At 28.7% G+C, this 18,509-nt stretch overlaps 1 protein-coding gene across 2 annotated transcripts in view; it reads left to right on the top strand.

Annotated features, from left to right (window-relative positions):
- The first annotated feature begins 772 nt into the window (after positions 1 to 772).
- LOC107453411 (crossveinless c) overlaps positions 773 to 18,509 on the top strand; it is a 326,116-nt gene continuing 308,379 nt past the window's right edge. The window contains exon 1 of one of the 2 annotated variants that reach the window (XM_043039800.2): positions 773 to 1,079. The gene's annotated coding sequence lies outside the window, so the exon portion shown is untranslated. The remainder of the gene's footprint in view (positions 1,080 to 18,509) is intronic. The other variant, XM_043039814.2, reaches the window with a different exon arrangement.

Genomic DNA, 18,509 nt, shown 5'->3' with positions numbered 1-18,509 from the left:
GGGTAAATTACCAGAAATTTACCCCAAAGAATCCGAAAAAAAAATCGAGAAAAAAAATACCGAGAAAAAAAAATCCAAAATCTCTTTACTATACAAGTATGTTTTTCACCCGAATTTTATTCCCAGTGTATAAAACAATAATGAATAAATAGATCATTCATTGGAAATAAAGAGAATACTCTCAATTTCTACGAAAAGGATAAGCAAAGATACATTGATATTTTATTCCCTCATACATAAGAAAGTAATAATAATCAATTATACAATCCATTCTATTTCAATATATTTCGCTTATATTTACCGAAAGGAAAGAGAGAAAATAGAAATAAACTACAATAATTTGACTTTTAAATTCATTCATAAATTTTTTAGGCAATAATAAATACAACATTCATAATAAAACATAATCATTTTTCAGCATAAATCAATAATCCATTCATAAATAAGCAATAAGCATAAAACAATAATGAATACATCAAAAATCAGAAACACATATGATGACTACTCTCCTCTTCCAAGAAAAGGATTAGAAAGAAACATTGAAGTTTCTTTCCCCCAAAGCGTAAGAAAGCAATAATAATCAATTATACGATCTGTTCCATTGCTTTACCGTTATGTTTACCCAAAGGAAATAGATAAAAAAGAACGAAGATAAAATTAAAAGAAAGAAAGAAAGAAAAAATGTTTTCCAAACACTTGACACAACTATCTTCTAACCTCCTCTAATAGTCGACTCTTCTTTACCGAAGTCGCATCGCATGGCGATTGGCCAGTCTCAATGGCGCGTAATCTTATTGCATTGAGCAACCCTAAAATCTTTCTCAGTTAGTATTTCGCTTTCAATGAAACGAAACCTAAGTCAGTGCTCTTACTAAGGGATATTCGCGTAGTTCTATTACATAGCGAAAAGGTAGTTATTATTTTGGTTTCAATTTATAAATAAAAAAGTGGGATCTTCCTTTTATCTTTTCATTTTAAAATTGAAAAAAAGTTTTTGGTGTATTTTTTGAGACACACCCACTTGTTGACTTTGCGCGCAAACCCACGTGGTCTCCGAATGTTTTCCTTTCTGAACGATGGTAAGTGTTTCTAGTTCTTTATCTTTACAAGAAAATACCAATCTCACTGTATACAATATTCGATAAGATATTTGAAATTTAGTTTCGATAGTTTTTCGCCATTAAAGAAAAATTTAAATTACTATTGCAAATTATAGAATTCTTTGTAATATTAATTTGTTTACATTCTTACATAAAATTTCAATATTCATTTTCCGGTTTGAAGTATTTTTAAAAAAGTATTTCCTTATTATGTCATTTTTTTTTTAAACAAATTGTTAATTCATAATAATTTTTTTTCTTCTATGTAGCAAGCATTTTCACTTTTACTAAATTTTTCGTATTTCTTCGTGGGCCAAAACAAATTTTAAATCATGAATGAAAAAATTTAGAACATAATTTTAAAAAAAAAAAAATTGTATTATTTATAGAGAATAAAAGAATGTCTATGATTATTTTAGATTTTTGTTTTTAATTAGCTAGAAAAACTAACTTCATTAATAATATTAATTTCTCGAAACGAATGGATGTTTTGTTAATTAATTCTTTTTTAAATTATTTCTTTGTTGAAACTGTTTTCAATGTTTCTGTATTTTTTCAACGTGTAAATTTTTCTAGTAATTTAATATATTTTTTTTAATATTAAATACTTCTTTCAAATTTTATTTTTTAATATTAGATTATGAAATTAGTTAAAAAATTCACGTAATTTAATATTAGTTTTATTGTGTCAATAGATACAATAAAACTAGTAAAAGTCTTAAATTTACTTATTTGTTTTTAAATTTAAACTAAAAGTTTAATGTTTAATAATTTAAAATTAATTAAAATTTTAAAATTTTTTTGCATTTTTAGTTGCAATAATTTTTTATTTATCTATTGATTAAATACAGTTTTACTTATGAGTTAATTTTTAATTAATATATCGACTAATTAATTAATCATGTTGTAAATTATTTAATAAAAGGCGTAAAATATTATAAAATACTTTTTTTGCTTTATATACTTAGTTATTCTGTAAATGAATATAATGATTTAAAGGCAAATTGTACTAAAAGCGTTTATTCATTGAAATAAATTTGGATCCTTTTTCCTTTACCGTAGACTTCATTAATCTAATACAAGTATCGCGTTCAACTAGTTTTATTTTCAAATAAAATGCAAATCAGCATTAACTAAACATTCCTTTAGCTTCTTTTGCTGTTATTTACAAACATTGAACAGTAATTTCAATTCTTTGAATAAATAAGTGTGTGGAAATAATTAATTTTTATTGGTAAATGCTTCTAAATTTTTTTTTATAAATCTTTTAATGGCTTTTTCCATTTAATACAATTTGGAATTTATGTAATCTGTAATTATAATTTTAAAAAATGAAGGCAAGAACCTAAATAAAAATATTGAAAGAGTAATTGAATCGTAATTTAACGTTATTTTTTATCAAATCTTTTTAATTAGTTTTTTATAATTCAGAAAGAATATTATTAAATTTGTATTTATTCAGGACTTTAGTTTGTTTATGAGGTGAGATCGTAATTCCCTTTAAAAATGATTTTTCAAACATTTATTTTATAAAGCTTATATTAATTTTTTCTCATGTGATTTTTATTGTAAAGCTTTAAGAAATAATTAACTTTGTTCTTTGTTTATAATAACAAGCGACGCTAAACTTCATTTGAAATCAACTCTCAGTCCGTAAACACAATTCCTTTTTTCACTTCCTCTTTTTATCTCTTTTCATCTTCAAGTTATATATTTTTAGATGTTTCTTTTCGATTTCTATCATGAATAATTAAATTTCTGAGTTATTTAAATTAATTTTTTTTTTATTTCAATGATAATAGAATAATATTAGTTTTAGTTCATTTAGAGCTTTTGATGCGGTGAATAATTCTAATAAAATTTTCATTTCTAATACAAGTTGAAAATTGCTTCTCTGGATTATTTACGGAACATCCAATTACGCGACTACTTATTTATTTATTTATTTTTATTCAATATAGTGCCTGATTAATCCTAATGGCTGTGAGGTGCGGGCTTAAGACCCACAATTTTCTAGAGACCCTTTAAATTTTGCCAATAATTCATTGCTAATTTTCCATCAGAATTGTTTGCTTAAATTATGAGTTAAAAATTTAAATAAATATAAGCATAAATTCTCTAAACATAGCATAATTCTTTTGTTGTTAATAATTTTAAAAATTTTTTATACGTAAAATGTACAAAGTACAAAGAAAAAAAAATAAAACCGAACCACCTCAGACGGGCGACCTCAAATATGCTAATTAATTAGTTCAAGCGATATTTTTAGTTACGAAATCAAACTAAAAAACGTACTTAGTCTAAATAAATATAGAGAATTCAGATTTTTGACCCCCAAAATATAGGAAGTAAATTCAATTTAGGAAATATGGTCAGGAGCGGTTCAAAGTTTGGATTCCTTAATGTTAGTTTTACTCTTTTGCGTATTTTACCATAACTCGAGAACTTTATTTAAGAAATTTTGTTGTACACTAATAAATCTCATTTATCCGAAGTAATTTCTATGCAAAAAAGAAAATACTATATATTTATTTATTTTTATTATGTTATTTGATAATAGTCGAAAAGATGAGAGCCTGAAAAATCGAATTATAAATATATGAAATATAATCTTTAAAATTCTATTTCTTTGGAGCTATACAACCGATTTCGCTCAAATTTTATATTTTGCCATGCTAAATTACATACTTTAAAATGATATAAATAGTTTATACCNAAAAAAAAAAAAAAAAAAAAAAAAAAAAAACTGGACCACCTTAAACGGACGACTTCAAATATGCTAATTAATTAGTTCAAGCGATACTTTTAGTTACGAAATCAAACTAAAAAATGTACTTAGTCTAAATAAATATAACCTTTTCTGATGAATTCAGATTTCAGACCTCCAAAATATAAGAAGTAAATTCAATTTAGGAAATATGGTCAGGAGCGGTTCAAAGTTTGGAACCCTAAATGTTAGTTTTACTCTTTTGCGTATTTTACCATAGCTCGAGAACTTTATTTAAAAAATTTTGTTGTACACTAATAAATCTCGTTTATTCGAAGATAATTCTATGCAACAAAAAAAAATTACTATATATTTATTTATTTTTATTACGTTATTTGATAATAGTCGAAAAGATGAGAGCATGAAAAATCGAATTATAAATATATGAAATATAATCTTTAAATTTCTATTTCTTAGGAGCTATACAACCGATTTCGCTCAAATTTTATATTTTGCCATGCTAAATTACATACTTTAAAATGATATAAATAGTTTATACCTTGCTATTCGAAATCTTTTCGACTATTATTAAATAAAATGATAAGAAAATTATAAATATATACAACTAAATTTTTTTTTTGCATCGAATTATCTTTGGATGAAAGAATTTTATAAATGTGTGCAAAAAGTGGTGAATTCGCTTAAAAAAGTTCTCGAGCAAAAAATACGCAAAAGTAAAATTAACGCTCGAAATACGCAAAAAGTAAAATTAACAGTAAGGGGTCCAAGGAGGCGCTCCCCTGATCAAACTATTGAGATTTTATTTCCCAGATTGCGGCTACCCCCTATATTCTGGGGGGTCAGAAATCCGAATAAGTCGAAAAAGGTGTGTTTATTCAGAGAAAGTACGTTTTTGTGTGTGAATCGTACCTTGAAATATCATCTGCACTTTTAAGATCACTTTCTCGAGCCATTAAGATTGAGTCCTAAGAGGTAAAAGTCCGATCTAGATCAAAAGTTATTTAGAGTGTTCTTTTTCTTTTCCTTTTTTTGCGCACTGCACATTTAGTTCAAGATTATGATCAGTATTGTAGAGCCCCTTGCGGTTCTGTGCACTGTTTCTAAATTTAGCCTTGATACAATTATCTTCTCATATGGTATACGTTCGTATCTGATGTTATATCATGTACAAAACAATAATTGAAAAAGAAGTTTCCTAATTATATTCAAAGCACATAATTAAAGAACCAGTCTAGGGTGAAGATCAGCTGATAATTAGAATGATTTAAACCACTACTAATTTTTTTAAGTGTATTCCTTTTTAAGAAAATAGTTAATTCAAGTTATCGACACCTAATTATCATCAATAAATTACATTAACTATGAACTCAATCATGGGATTAATCATCTAAAAAAATTCTTTTAAAACCGAAGTTGTCTTCAGATGTAAATCAGTTTTATAAAGATATTTTAATAGCCAGAGGCTATCATTATTTATCCTGTTGAAAAATTTTCAATATCTGATTTATAACTTGTCTTAATATCGACATCAAACAGCTCCCGAATTGTTTATGAACTGTGACAAGCAGTTGGTTTTACTCATGCTATATTTAAAGTTTGATATAATGAATCATTTCAAGAACTGAATGTAGATGTTTATTTTTTTTGATGTATAGCTGCTTGTTTTGATTAATTATTGCTCTACATGTTTCTTGATGTAGTATTATCATGCGTAAAAATCAAAATTAGTTTAATAGTTGAATTCCGTAATTTCAAATCAAATTTAATAAAGTTTTATCACTATTCATATTTTCTCTGTTAGATATACTGGAGAAAGTAAAATAATGTTAAAACCTTACGTTGAAGTGAAATTGGTATTGCCTAAAACAGTTTAGTTACGAAGCATATATTTACTGGCTGTGCAGCTTTTTGTGCTCCATTGGCACAGTTGGTTCAGGCTGTTTTCGAAGGCGAATAATCTGCTATTTGTATAACTGCTATGAGTTTTCAACTGTTACTTATTACTGTTAGGCCAAGTTTAGCCTATCCAAAGCCAGCGTTGTCTACGCTTATTTTGAAAATGGCGGAAGCTTAAACTTTTGTTGCATTTTAAGCAACAATGAATAATTAAAGAACAATGTTAATTTCAAAATAACATGTGTCGCGAATTGTTTATTTTTGCCTCGTAGCTTTTCTTGACTTAGAAATATGCTAATTTGTGTCATAAAACTGGAATATTATCAATATTACTGTTATTCGGGAAAGAATTAATGCTTATATTTCTGTCGCTTTCTACAGTCAGAAAAACATATGCATAGGAGCAAAAAGTATAATTTTTCAAAGCATTGATTGTGATTTTGAAAAATATATTAGAGTTTGACAGATGTTGCTGTATCTATTTTTTTAAATGTAAAGAGCCGCGGTAACTCAAGGAAGGCGTTTGCTTCCCAATTAGGTAACAAGGTTCGAATCCCAACAGTTGCTGATTTATACAAATTCTGCTTCCGGCCCTCACCGATCAGAGTGTTGACGTAAAATACCCTAAGTGGTAGACGGATCATGGCTTAGAATCCCTTTGTTATCGGGCTAAGCGTGGGAGGTTTACGTGATTTTCCTTTTCATGTAACGCAAATGACTGTTAACTCCACCAAAACATTCTCCACGAAGGCTAGTTTATCCCAATGCTTGATGCGGGAATTCTCCTGCATTCTGTATTGGGTTCAAAATTACAAGGCAACAGAGAAGAATATTGATAGTCATTAAATCAGAATTAAGTTGTCTGTTCAACGTTGATTATAAAATTATAATATAAAATCAATGCCAAATTCGAAATATTTTTATAAATATCTCTTAGGTCTCTTCTGTAAAATGTAATAGTAACTGTAACGAATTGAGCAATATCTATCTCAATTATTTCAAGAACCTAATGCCGCTGTTTCGAACAAAATAATTATGTTTAACATATCCTTCCTTTACTGAGAATCGAAATATTTTGTTAAACTTTATCTTACATATGTCTTCCTCCTTAACTTACTAATGATGACCGTGAAATATGTTAATAGCAGCTGATAATATGATAACTACCGAAAATTGGATAATATCGTATTGATTTATAAGTTAGCAAATCTATAAACGGCACAATAATAGGTAACATGAGTTACAGCTTCTCTCTGATTTGAATCGTAATGAACTTGACTCTCTTGTACGAAAGGTCAAGCTTGTTAAAGTAATAATAATATTTTTCCTATAAAAATGTAATTTAAGTACGTACTCACTAGGTGGATTAAAGTTAAACCTGAGCTTATCATTATATGCTTTTCAACGTTTAATATTAGTCACGTTTACATGATTAATATTTTGCTATATATCACTTATTCATGATCAATAATTTTCACATTCAAACCGTTTGTGAGCGTTAACGGTCTTGGATTATTTCCGATGCCATACTTCGTATTCTTCTTCGTCATCTTAAGAACTCTTAAATTTGTAAGTGTTTTTTTTCTTCTTCTTTCAAATTGAAAACCCAATTTAAAATTATCTGACCGATGAATATTAAGCCACGGAACCGTCAAGACTCAGAAGATAGAACGTTCGCCATCCCATGAGGGGCATCGGGTTCGAATCTCAGCTAGTCGATACGAATTCCGCATCCGGTTTGCACCAACCACAGTGCTGATATAAAATATCCTCAGTGGTAGATGGATCGTGGGATAGAGTTCCTTTGCCATCAGGCTAACCTTGAGAGGTTTTAGTGGTTTTCCTCACCATGTAAATCAAATGCAGATTAATTCCATAAAAAAGTCGTCCACGAAGGCTAATTAGTCTCAATACTTGGTCCGGGAGTTCCCTTGTCTTCTGGATTGGATTCAAAATGACAGGGCTATAGAGTTGAACATTGAAATAGACATTTCGCCTCAAAAATATGTAATCCAGGTTCGATGACTGATAGATGCGAATTCTGTTCCCGGCTCTTATTGAGCCACATTGCTAAATGAAATATCCTCAGTGGTAGATGGATCAAGTTGTTGAGCCTCCTTGCCATCGGTCTAACCGTGGGGGTTTTTTCGTGCTTTTCAATTCCATGTAAAGCAAATTCTGGCTCGTTTCATCAAAAACGTTTCCACGAAAGCTAATTAATCCCTATGCTTGATCCAGGAGTTCCCTTGTCTTCTGGATTGGGTTCAAAATTACAAGGCTACTGAGTTGAATATCAGTAGTTGTAAGTTATATTCTGAGTTACAAACATCCTTTATTTTCCATGTGAAATTGTTTCCTTTTATTAACTTTGCACCCCTACTGAAGATGCGACATCAATATCTCTTCTGATTGTTACTGTTTATTTTCTTTGTAGTGTTTGTTTCCTTAGTTTATTTCTAAGTAGCACCGTTTTCTGGATTTCATATTTAATATTCCACCTATTTGTTAAAACTCTAATTTGAAAATTTAGAATATGTTTGCTCATGTAATTGAACTGTTACGCTCACTTCGAACTTTCGGAGTGCCCCCGGATGCCCCCTTACGGGGGCGGGACGGGCTTAAGCTTGTTATCAGTAGTTGTAAGCCAAAAATTGGGTTGACTGTTCAACGACGGTTATAAAATATCAATCCACGGTATTTTTCTCTCAGGTAGCTCTATACCTGGGATCGCTTGGAGCTTTGTGATATATTTTTAGAAGTGAATCGTTAACTTGGCTGGAAGGTTGTTTACTGTTCTTACTATTTTCTCCTATAAATTGTTTTTTTTACGTTACTATTCAGACATCATTTTTCTAAAATTTAAAAATTATTCCTCTCAAATTTATTTCGTAAGAGGTTCACTTCTGTCTTCCGTTGATAATTGCGAAAATATTTGAGATAGGATTGTTGTAGGATTGGATTGAGATAGGATTGTTTACTGTTCTTACTATTTTCTCCTATAAATTGTTTTCTATACGTTACTATTCAGACTTTATTTTTCTAAAATTTAAAAGTTATTCCACTCATATTTACTTCTTAAGAGGTTTACTTGTATTCCGTTGATAATTGCGAAAATATTTGAGATAGGATTGTTGTAGGATTGGATTGAGATAAGATTGTTTACTCTTCTTACTATTTTCTCCTATAAATTGTTTTCTATACGTTACTATTCAGACATCATTTTTCTAAAATTTAAAAATTATTCCACTCAAATTTACTTCTTAAGAGGTTTACTTCTGTCCTCCGTTGATAATTGCGAAAATATTTGAGATAGGATTGTTGTTGTAGCATGTTTCACATAGTGGAAGGAATAGGCAATCTGTAGTTTATCATTGAATTATTAGCAATCGTCTTATTTATGGTTTTCCTTTCATATAAAAAGAAATGTAGTTGATAATGTCTATGAATTTGCTTATAGTTTTAATGTCGTTGCATCTTCAAACATAGCTTAGAAATGAAGGTTTTATAAGAAATAGTTCATCATATTGTGGTACGTTACGCATATAAAAATACGCATTCAATTACAATATACTGGATATCAAAAACCTGTTAGAAATTGAACATTTCAATTGAAAAAAATTATGTAAATTAGCTATATCAGAATAATATTACCATTGTATACGCAAGATAGCGATATTTATATAATTTTTAGTAACTTCTTTTTCGTAATTATTTAAAAAATTCTATTTTAATACAGATTTATAGATTTTTTTCTACTTCCGTATTCTACTCTGTAAAAAAATTCCGTATCTACTTCCGGTAAAAAAGAACCGGCACTCAGGTTGCCTATACTATTGCTGTAAAATTCATTTTACTCGGAGAACAAAAATTCTGATATATTGTATTTTTTACAGTAGTAATTGCCTCAAAATCATTGAATCACTCTCATTAAATAAATATTACTGTGAAAATTACAGTATATTATTTTACGGTAAAACTTTTACGGATGATGCTCCCAATTGCTGTTACTTTATATCGTAATTTAATCCGGAATTTTTTGCATTGTACAAAAAACAAATTCAACTAAGTTAATTTTCCGACCCACCCTTAAAAGGTTTGAAACATACTTTATATTTTATTAATTGATTTTTTATTAAATTTTATTAGTAAGAGAATAAAATATGTTCACAAATGGGTTTAGAGAAATACAAAACTTATAACTTTAAGTTGTACAAAACTAAAATGAAATCAAAGCGTGGATATAATTAATTTATGCATATATGATTTACTTGTTAACCAACTACAAATACTTTTTTTTTCTCTGCACAAGTTAGACATATAGTACGCACTTCCTTGTTTAATTCGTTGTCATTTAAGACCACAAACTGGATAATTTATTCAAAGCTTATTTTCCCAATTATTTCAGACAATCGTGCTTTACAATTGTAATTATTTAAGGCTTTTTTTATTCATTTTTTTTAACGTTTATTTCATTACGACTGACTGATTCATGCAATTATTAAAAACTAAAAAATTCTATTCATAGAAAACAAGTTTTAAACCCGCACATGTTACATATCTAGTTGAAATCACTTCTGATTATGGACTTGGACGATATGTAAAAACGTTTGTTGTAGAAAAAAAATCGTCTGAAGAAAATGACACAGTAGAACTGTTAATCCTTTGATCTTTTGGCATTACCGAACACCCTACGCGTATAACTTTTCACTCGATTTATTAGATTTCAACTATTTCCTGCCTTACCCCGAAGCCTATTTTTGTTTTACTTGTTCATTAATGGGACAAGATCTTCGCATTCCAACGTTTAAGATTTCTTTCTTAACTTCTGGAAAAGAGGCCATCTTTTTTATTAAAAATGACAAAGGAACTTAAATTGATTTAGCTGGTTTTTGAAAGTAACTTTTGAAAAGAAATCTGGATTTCACTTTTAATACACGGAAATTTCTTTAAAAAAAAATCAAGTTTCTTCAAGTAATTTATAATAATAAATTGTTAATTAAAAGCTAATTAATTATTATGTTTTCAGAATTTAATTATTAAGAGTAATATTTTGAAGCGTGTGTTAGATATTTTGAAGCATATCTTTAAAACTTTCTGCCTTTTTAATATGATTTTAAGTTGAACCACTAATCGTTATTCTTAAGCATGACAAAATCGTTATTCTTAAACAAAAATTGATCTAGCTGGTTTTTGAAAGTAACTTTTGAAAAAAAATGTGGATTTCACTTTTAACACACGGAAATTTCTTTTAATAAAATCAAGTTTCTTGAAGTAATTTATAATAATAAATTATTATTTAAAAGATAATTAACTATTATGTTTTCAGAATTTAATTATTAAGAGTAATATTTTGAAGCATATCTTTCAAATTTTTTGCCGTTTTAATATGATTTTAAGTTGAACCACATAATCGTTATTCTTAAACATGACCACACGATACTATGGTACAACTTGAACGGAAACATGGTTAACATCTTATTGAGGGTGGGGCAAACTGATAACCGTATTATGGTTCAATGTTTCGATATTATGGTTCAACGTTGAGCCGATTTCTTCTGAAAGTGTTAATTAACACGTTAAAAAAGCGAACTCTTACTTTTCAACACAATTGCAAACTCGGAAAAAAAAATTTATTGGTCTTAAAATATATTCATTTTTTACATTTATTTAGTAGAGCTTTAGAGTACTTGGAAAATAAAACGGTTATATATATAAAACTTAGTAGTTTGGTGGGTTAATTGGATACATAGTGGGTTAAAAAATATATTGTTATAAATTTGTATCGGTATATTTTTACTGTTCGGCGTTTTATGAAAGACTGAATTTCAAAATATCAGATTTCCTAATCTCTCCTTCCTGTTTAGTGGAATTTTCAAAAAGAAAAAAAAAATGTCTGTACACAATTTTCAAAGGTTATCATTGGCTGATAAATTAAGAAATATTCTTTAAGCTAATCTTATTTCGACATTTGAAGGGAAAATAAAAAAAAATTAGTTTAGGAAAAGTAATTAAACAAAAAAGGATATTTATTTCGTAATCAAAGAAAAGAGACAAAATTATAGAAATGGAATATATATATATATATATGTATATATTGCAACCATTTTACTTATATCGGCAACCATGAAACATTAAGTCATTAATTACTTTAATTTAAAAAATAAACATAGTCAAAATAGTATTTTAAAATATAGCTTTAAAAGGTATTTTAATCCCGAAACCTTATCTATACACGAATGAATTTGCGTTGATTGTCGGAATACACTTGATATAGTAGAGGCGGTACTTTTTTTCTGTTTAAACATCCTTCTCTTCATGCAGTTGAAGAATAATTCCAAATAAGAACTCTTCAGAATTTTAATAGCTTATATTCGAACCAAATCACGGCAATACACCTGAGCTGACGTCAAAAACGACAAATTCATGGTTATAAAATAAATGAATAGCTGATTAAATAAAGAAAGAAAGACGTCGCTAATAACGTATGCTGGAAACGTACGCATAGTAAAATTCCGATTTTCTTGCATTATAAAACTACTCCTTTATGTATAGCAAAAAATTAGGCTTATTCTGCGTCTATAAAGAGCAAGGTTTTATTAGCTTTATTTCTATGTTTATTACTGTTACCTTGAGTTACATAAAGTCGCTTTAAAATTCTTAGTGCATAATTCTCAATGAACTTTAAGGATTCAGATAAATTTCATAGTGCCAGAGGATTAACAAACGCTTTATCTGTAAGCTACAAAACTATGTTTTTCACTGCTTTAATATTTGCCACAGCTTACTGGTAAAGTGTAAGTACAACTTGTAGTACGTACTCTTACTAATTGCACTTATATCCCCCCCCCCCGCCAAAAAAAAGGGTCAGGATTAATAAGACAAATAAATACTTTGGGGCATGTGAGTCACAGTTCGTCAACCACTGGTTTAGTCATTGAAATTACTCTGCGAAAAGTTATAGTTTTGATATTTAATTCATTGAAAAATTTAAATGATAAACATTTTGTACAGAATTTGCTTTGTATGGATTAAGTAATTCATTAATTTTGTCCCAATTTTTATTCATTTTGCTTCGTGATTTAAGTATTTTATTTTGATGATTTTACACGCGCAAATAAAAATTTAACTTCGCAAGTTTTATTATTTTTATTTTGTTATAAATGGTAGAAAGTTTTTTAAAAATTTAAACCGATAAATTTGGTGAATTAAATATATTTATTATAGTAACTAGAATTAAGTGATGAAATTGCATTTTAATAGCAAAGATTTAATGACTTTTTTATCACAGAATGAGTCTACAGTGTTTTATTGTATTGTATTGAATTGTATTTTTACTGTACAGTGTTTTTATTGTAAGTATTCTAGCACATATTAGTCCAATGCGCAATTTATTACAGGGCCTCATTATAATGGGCCTTGTGCCTGCTGTCTTAAGGCGCTATTATTTATTCTTTTTATTATTATTTTGTTATAAATCAGATATCTGTCCAGACATTTTGTGAAAGATCCTGTTTTTGTAAAATTGTGAAAAAGTTACTCGTAATTTGTGAATATGAAATAAACGTTAAGTCACATTCTTTCAACCAGGGTCCTGCTTTTATGAATTTGTGCAAATAGGGTCCTGTTATTGCAAAAAACTTTTTCAAGGAGTTTTTAAATTGTAAATAGATACAAGATTATGCTCAACTCTGTAAAATTGTAATGAAAAAAATTAAACTTTCAAAAATAAACAGCAACTGCTGCTACTAAATTAGAGATGCAACATACAAATATTTGGTATTTAGCCTATACTGCTGAACGCAGAATATTCATTTCGGAGGAATAATGGAAGAAGCGTCTGCCGAAGACAAAACTTAATTCGTTTACATCTTTCTCTTTTCCCCCCTGGGAAGGGTTTATTCGATTAACGAAACAATAATGAAGATAAACAAATTTGTGAAGGGTCCGATTAAAAAAAAATGATTTTGTGAAGGGGTCCGTTTTTAAGTTAAAATATTTTGTGAAAGGTCCGTTAACGGACCCAAATTTCTTCTAAACAGACCCCTGTAAATATATAAGACATTAAAATTCTGGTTAGGTTCTATTCTATCAATTTGCCATTTTTTTGCTTTTGTTGTCCAAACATGCTTTTAAAATATATCGAGCAAACCACTTCTTAAATTATCCTCTCATACTTTCTTTCTCTTGATTTAAACTTTAACGTCATAAATGCTCTAGATATATTTCACTTAATACCGTGCGCACGTTGTCCAACATTATTACTGGATAATCGGCTTAATTTTTCGAGCGATGATAACCATCTCTTGTCATATTAACGTCACAACATTAACTCGATGAAATGCATAGGAATTTCTTGACTTTGACCTTTAAATTCTTACTCAGTTGAGTATATATAAAAAATGCTGATTAACATGGGGTTGAACAAATGATTTTAAGATCAGCATTTGATGTTGATGTTTCCTGTTTACTTAGTAGCTCTGGAAATTTAAATTTTTGTATGGCAGTTTTTGAAGTTGTTTAATAAATGCAATTCCTGCACGGAGAAAAAAAATTATGGTAAAATTTCCATACCATATGGTAAGGACAGTTCTAGTAAAGAAAATCTGGTTAATAAGACTGTATTTAAAACATTAACTTGGTAGTTTTTTCGTTCATGTAGTAACGGTTCAACGGAAATTCTGGTTTTTAAAATTATAGTTTTATCACCACACATTTAGTAAAGCATACAAAATTGTCGAATAAATGGTTTTTATGCCATGCACTGAGGTGTAAGGTAAAATTACTATATTTTATCACAATTACCAAATTTTATCGCTTATTATAAACCATATTTCATTGTTAATTTTACCAAAATCATTAAGCGCTTCGGTAAAAATTGCCGACCTGTTTTTGTTTCCATAAAGTCAGGAACACGGTTTTACCATATTTCTCTGGTTTCAATAAAAGATTGAGAGTTATTTTCGATCTTCTCTAGATTAATAAACTTTTAGTTACGGGGAAAGTTGTCCAAATGCTTAAAAAAGTGATATCCAGTTTGAAATATGTCCGTTGGATGTGGTGAACCTCGTTTTATTATCCAGCCAATTTGTTTGTGGCGATCAATACAATATGTAGTCGTCCGTTATGTGGTCATCCGTTATCACGGGTCCATTTTGTTTGACCAGTGCCGACTGTATTTGACGTAGTTTGTGAAGCATATCTTCAATATCTGCACAGTTCTTCTCTGCTGCTATTGTTTCGCCAGCATTTGAAATTGTATATCCTAGATCACCACTCAGAAGCATTACCTTTTTGGGGTGTAGTGGTGCTTTGAGTATTTTCTTCTTCTTCTTCTTTTTTTTTTTTTTTGAACTTTTATCTGCCTCTAACTATTGTGCTCTACGATGCCTATTGTCATAAAGGATCCATTTCTTATCACTGGTGATAATTTTGTTCAAAAACGGTTCTCTTTTATTTCTTAGAAGCAAGAAACTATAAAATTTCAAAACGATTTTTTCTTCTTCTTTTTGTTTAGTTTGCGCAGAACCTATTTATCCAACTTTTTGACTTCACCAATGGTTGAGAGGTGGCATGATACTGTTGCTATACTAATTCCTAATTCTTGTGTAACTTTTTGAGCAGTAATGCGAGGTTTAGATTCCATAAGTGCTCTCAATGGAGTGTCATTAAGCTTTGACTCAGGTCTTCCCCGTGGTTCATTTTCAAGACTTCATCACCATCTTCAAATTTTTTAAATCAACATTGAATTGTCCATTCATTGACAGCATTATCTTACCCAAATGCAGCATTAATGTTTCGAACAGCTCTGAACAGCCATGACCACTTTAGAATTCATAAAGGAAAATAACACGTAAATCGCTGGAGAATTCATGTTTAGAAATCAGCGTCTGATACCAGTGCTTAAAACTTTTAGTATGATAAGAAAGAACACATAATAAACATTTTTTTTTCTTCAATTCACAAACATTTATTAAAAAAAAAAATTAACAAAGTTGCTTCTCAAAAAATCCAACATTTCATATGTAACAACCTTATATGAAAACTATTTCTGTTTAGTTCAGCTGTTTAAAATCCCGCAAAACTTCTAACTACCCCATCTATAACAGAATAAACAAGTTGTAAGCATTGATTCATAAGTTTTCTTAAAAGAAATTATAAAAGCTTGAATGGAATTTGGCCGCCCTTAGTGACGAAAGAGGTCGGGTGATCCTGTTATCTCGACAAGACGTTTGTTTGCTCTGGGTTTTGAAAGGGAGTGGTTTCTGTCCAATTCTTAATTAACGCCCGTCTTCGGCTATGTCTTTGAATTTTTATTGACCTCTAATATCTTGCTTACTACCTCAAGTGATCCTTTTCTTTTTGCCAAAAAGATTTAAAAAAAACTTGTCTACTTACTGTTGGCGTTATGTTGTCCTTTCTAATAATCATTTTGGCGGTTAATAGTCCTGCAGTTAAATAATTTTGTTACAGGTTTAATTTTCAAGTTCAAAGACAGTTAATAAGGGGTTTTCTTTTGAGTTAAGTACTAGTTGAGGCATAATGGTTATAGTAGTTGAAAGATTTGTTATCAAACTTTATGCTTCTTCTCAATAATTACTTATGTTCAGTAATTAGGTAAATTATATAATGCTTTATATTACTGAATGAAACTGGGTAATCTTTTTGGCGGTTGATTGATTCTCTTGGAGTTAAATAATTTAGTTATAAGTTCTGCAACTTCGAAGATAGTTGATAAGTAGTTTTCTGGTAATAAGTGCGATTGAGTAAAATATTTGACACAGTGGTTGTCTGCTGGGTCATAGTAGTTGAAAAAGAGAAAAAAAAAAATACATTGCCCTCTCTCTATTTTTGTTCAGTAATAATGTGATTATTATACGTTCAGTTTAGTATTTGGGCAGTTAATAGTCCTACAGTTAAATAATTTTGTTATAGGTTCTGCAAGTTTAAGGATAGTTATTAGGTAGTTTTTCGGTGATAAGTGTGAGTGAGTTAGATATTATAGTTGAAGCACAGGTTAGGGGTTTTCTGCTAGGTTATAGTGGTTGAAAAACATGTTCTGACTTGTAATAAAACTTTATATTTTTTCCAATAAATACTTTTGTTCTGTAATACTATAATTATTATTATAATTTAATTAATATTATTACAATATAATTAATACTGTTCAGTCAAGTATATGGGCAGTTAATCGCCCTGCAGTTATCTAATTTCTTGTAGGTTCAATTTAAAAATTCCAGTACAGTTAATAAGTACTTTACTGGCAGTAAGTTCTTGAGTTTGGTATTAGCTTAAATATAAGAAGGTTGTCTTCTGGGTTATAATGGTTGAAAAAATATTTGATTTGCTTAATATTTTCTTTCCAATGATTACTTGATCAAGGTTGGATGCAATGAGTGATCCAGGAGTTCCCTTGTCTTATGAATTAGGTTTAAATTACTAGGTTACAGAGTTAAACATTAGTAGCCGCATGCCCAAAATTGGGTCTGCTGTTCAACGACGGTTGTAATATAATATAATAATATTTTTGAACTTTTGTTCATGAGCTATCTAAACCTCTTTAAATTTTTTTTTTCTTCTGTCTTCAGAATCGACATTAGAATTGCTTTTTCGCATGTTGACAGACAAAAAAGAATAGCAATTATTTGTTTTAAATGTATTTTCAGAAAAATATTGATTTTGAGAAAATTTATTTACGCGAATACACATTACAAAAAAAAGTTTATTATAAAATTCTTCGAAACTTTTAATGTCGATGTTGTATAATATTAGCTATGTTTTGAACTAAATGCTAGGGGTCTATATCTGAATTTATTATTTTTTATCGCGCTTCAAGTAAGAATGTTCAGAATTTTTTTTAGAAGAAAATCAATGTTGAACAATATATTTAATTCCATTTTATTGTATATTTGAAATTTTATAACGATTTTAGTTTAAAGCACAAGTAGTTATGTTAGCACAAGTAGTTGATATAGAGGGAAAAAAAAATAATATTTATGCATTACAATTTGTTATAGAGCTGTTAGCGTGACATAAAAAATAGAAGTTTTTATGCTCCCTTTGAAAAAATTTTGAAAAAAAAAAAAATTTAAAATTTTGAAATTTAAAAAAAAAATATTTTAAAATTTTGAAATTTAAAAAACAATTCCAAAATTTTTTAAGTTTACTTTAGATTTATAATTTTAATTAAGGCTGTTTAAAAAAAAAAGAGAAAAACATTGCGTCGAACCCAGTTAGATACCTTGAATAATTTCGTTACATGTTCATTTTGAAAATTCAAATAGAGTTAATATTTAGTTTTTAGGCAATAAGTGCATGAGTTGGATATTAGTTTAAATTTAAAAAAGGTTGACTTCTGGTTTATAGTAGTTGGAAAAAAATGTCCTAACTTGTTATAGAACTTAATGAATTTCTTCAATAATTATTTTGTTCAATATTAAGTGAAATCGTATAAAACTTTATATTACTGAACGAAACTCATAATCGTTTCGGTTGCTAATAACCCTGCACTTAAATGATTAATGGACTAATTTAGTTATCAAGCTTCTGGGTTCTAGTAGCTAAAGATAAATAATTTCCAAATTTATGGTTAAAATATTTATATTATCATCCAAAGAAAAAAATGGTCTTACACCCGCTTTAATATCCGTTGTTTTTGCTGCACAAATTATAGAGAAAGGATCACTTTAATAACTAATTCTCAGGACGAATGTTTATGATCATTAAGACGTGGGAAAGATCTTGATATTGCCCTCATTTTACAACTTTATGCATTAATGTTAAGTGAA

The sequence above is a fragment of the Parasteatoda tepidariorum genome, chromosome X2, assembly GCF_043381705.1.
Source record: "Parasteatoda tepidariorum isolate YZ-2023 chromosome X2, CAS_Ptep_4.0, whole genome shotgun sequence".
Taxonomy (NCBI): Eukaryota; Metazoa; Arthropoda; class Arachnida; order Araneae; family Theridiidae; genus Parasteatoda; species Parasteatoda tepidariorum.
Note: the sequence above shows the minus strand (reverse complement) of the source record. Positions and strands in the feature narration are given on the sequence as shown.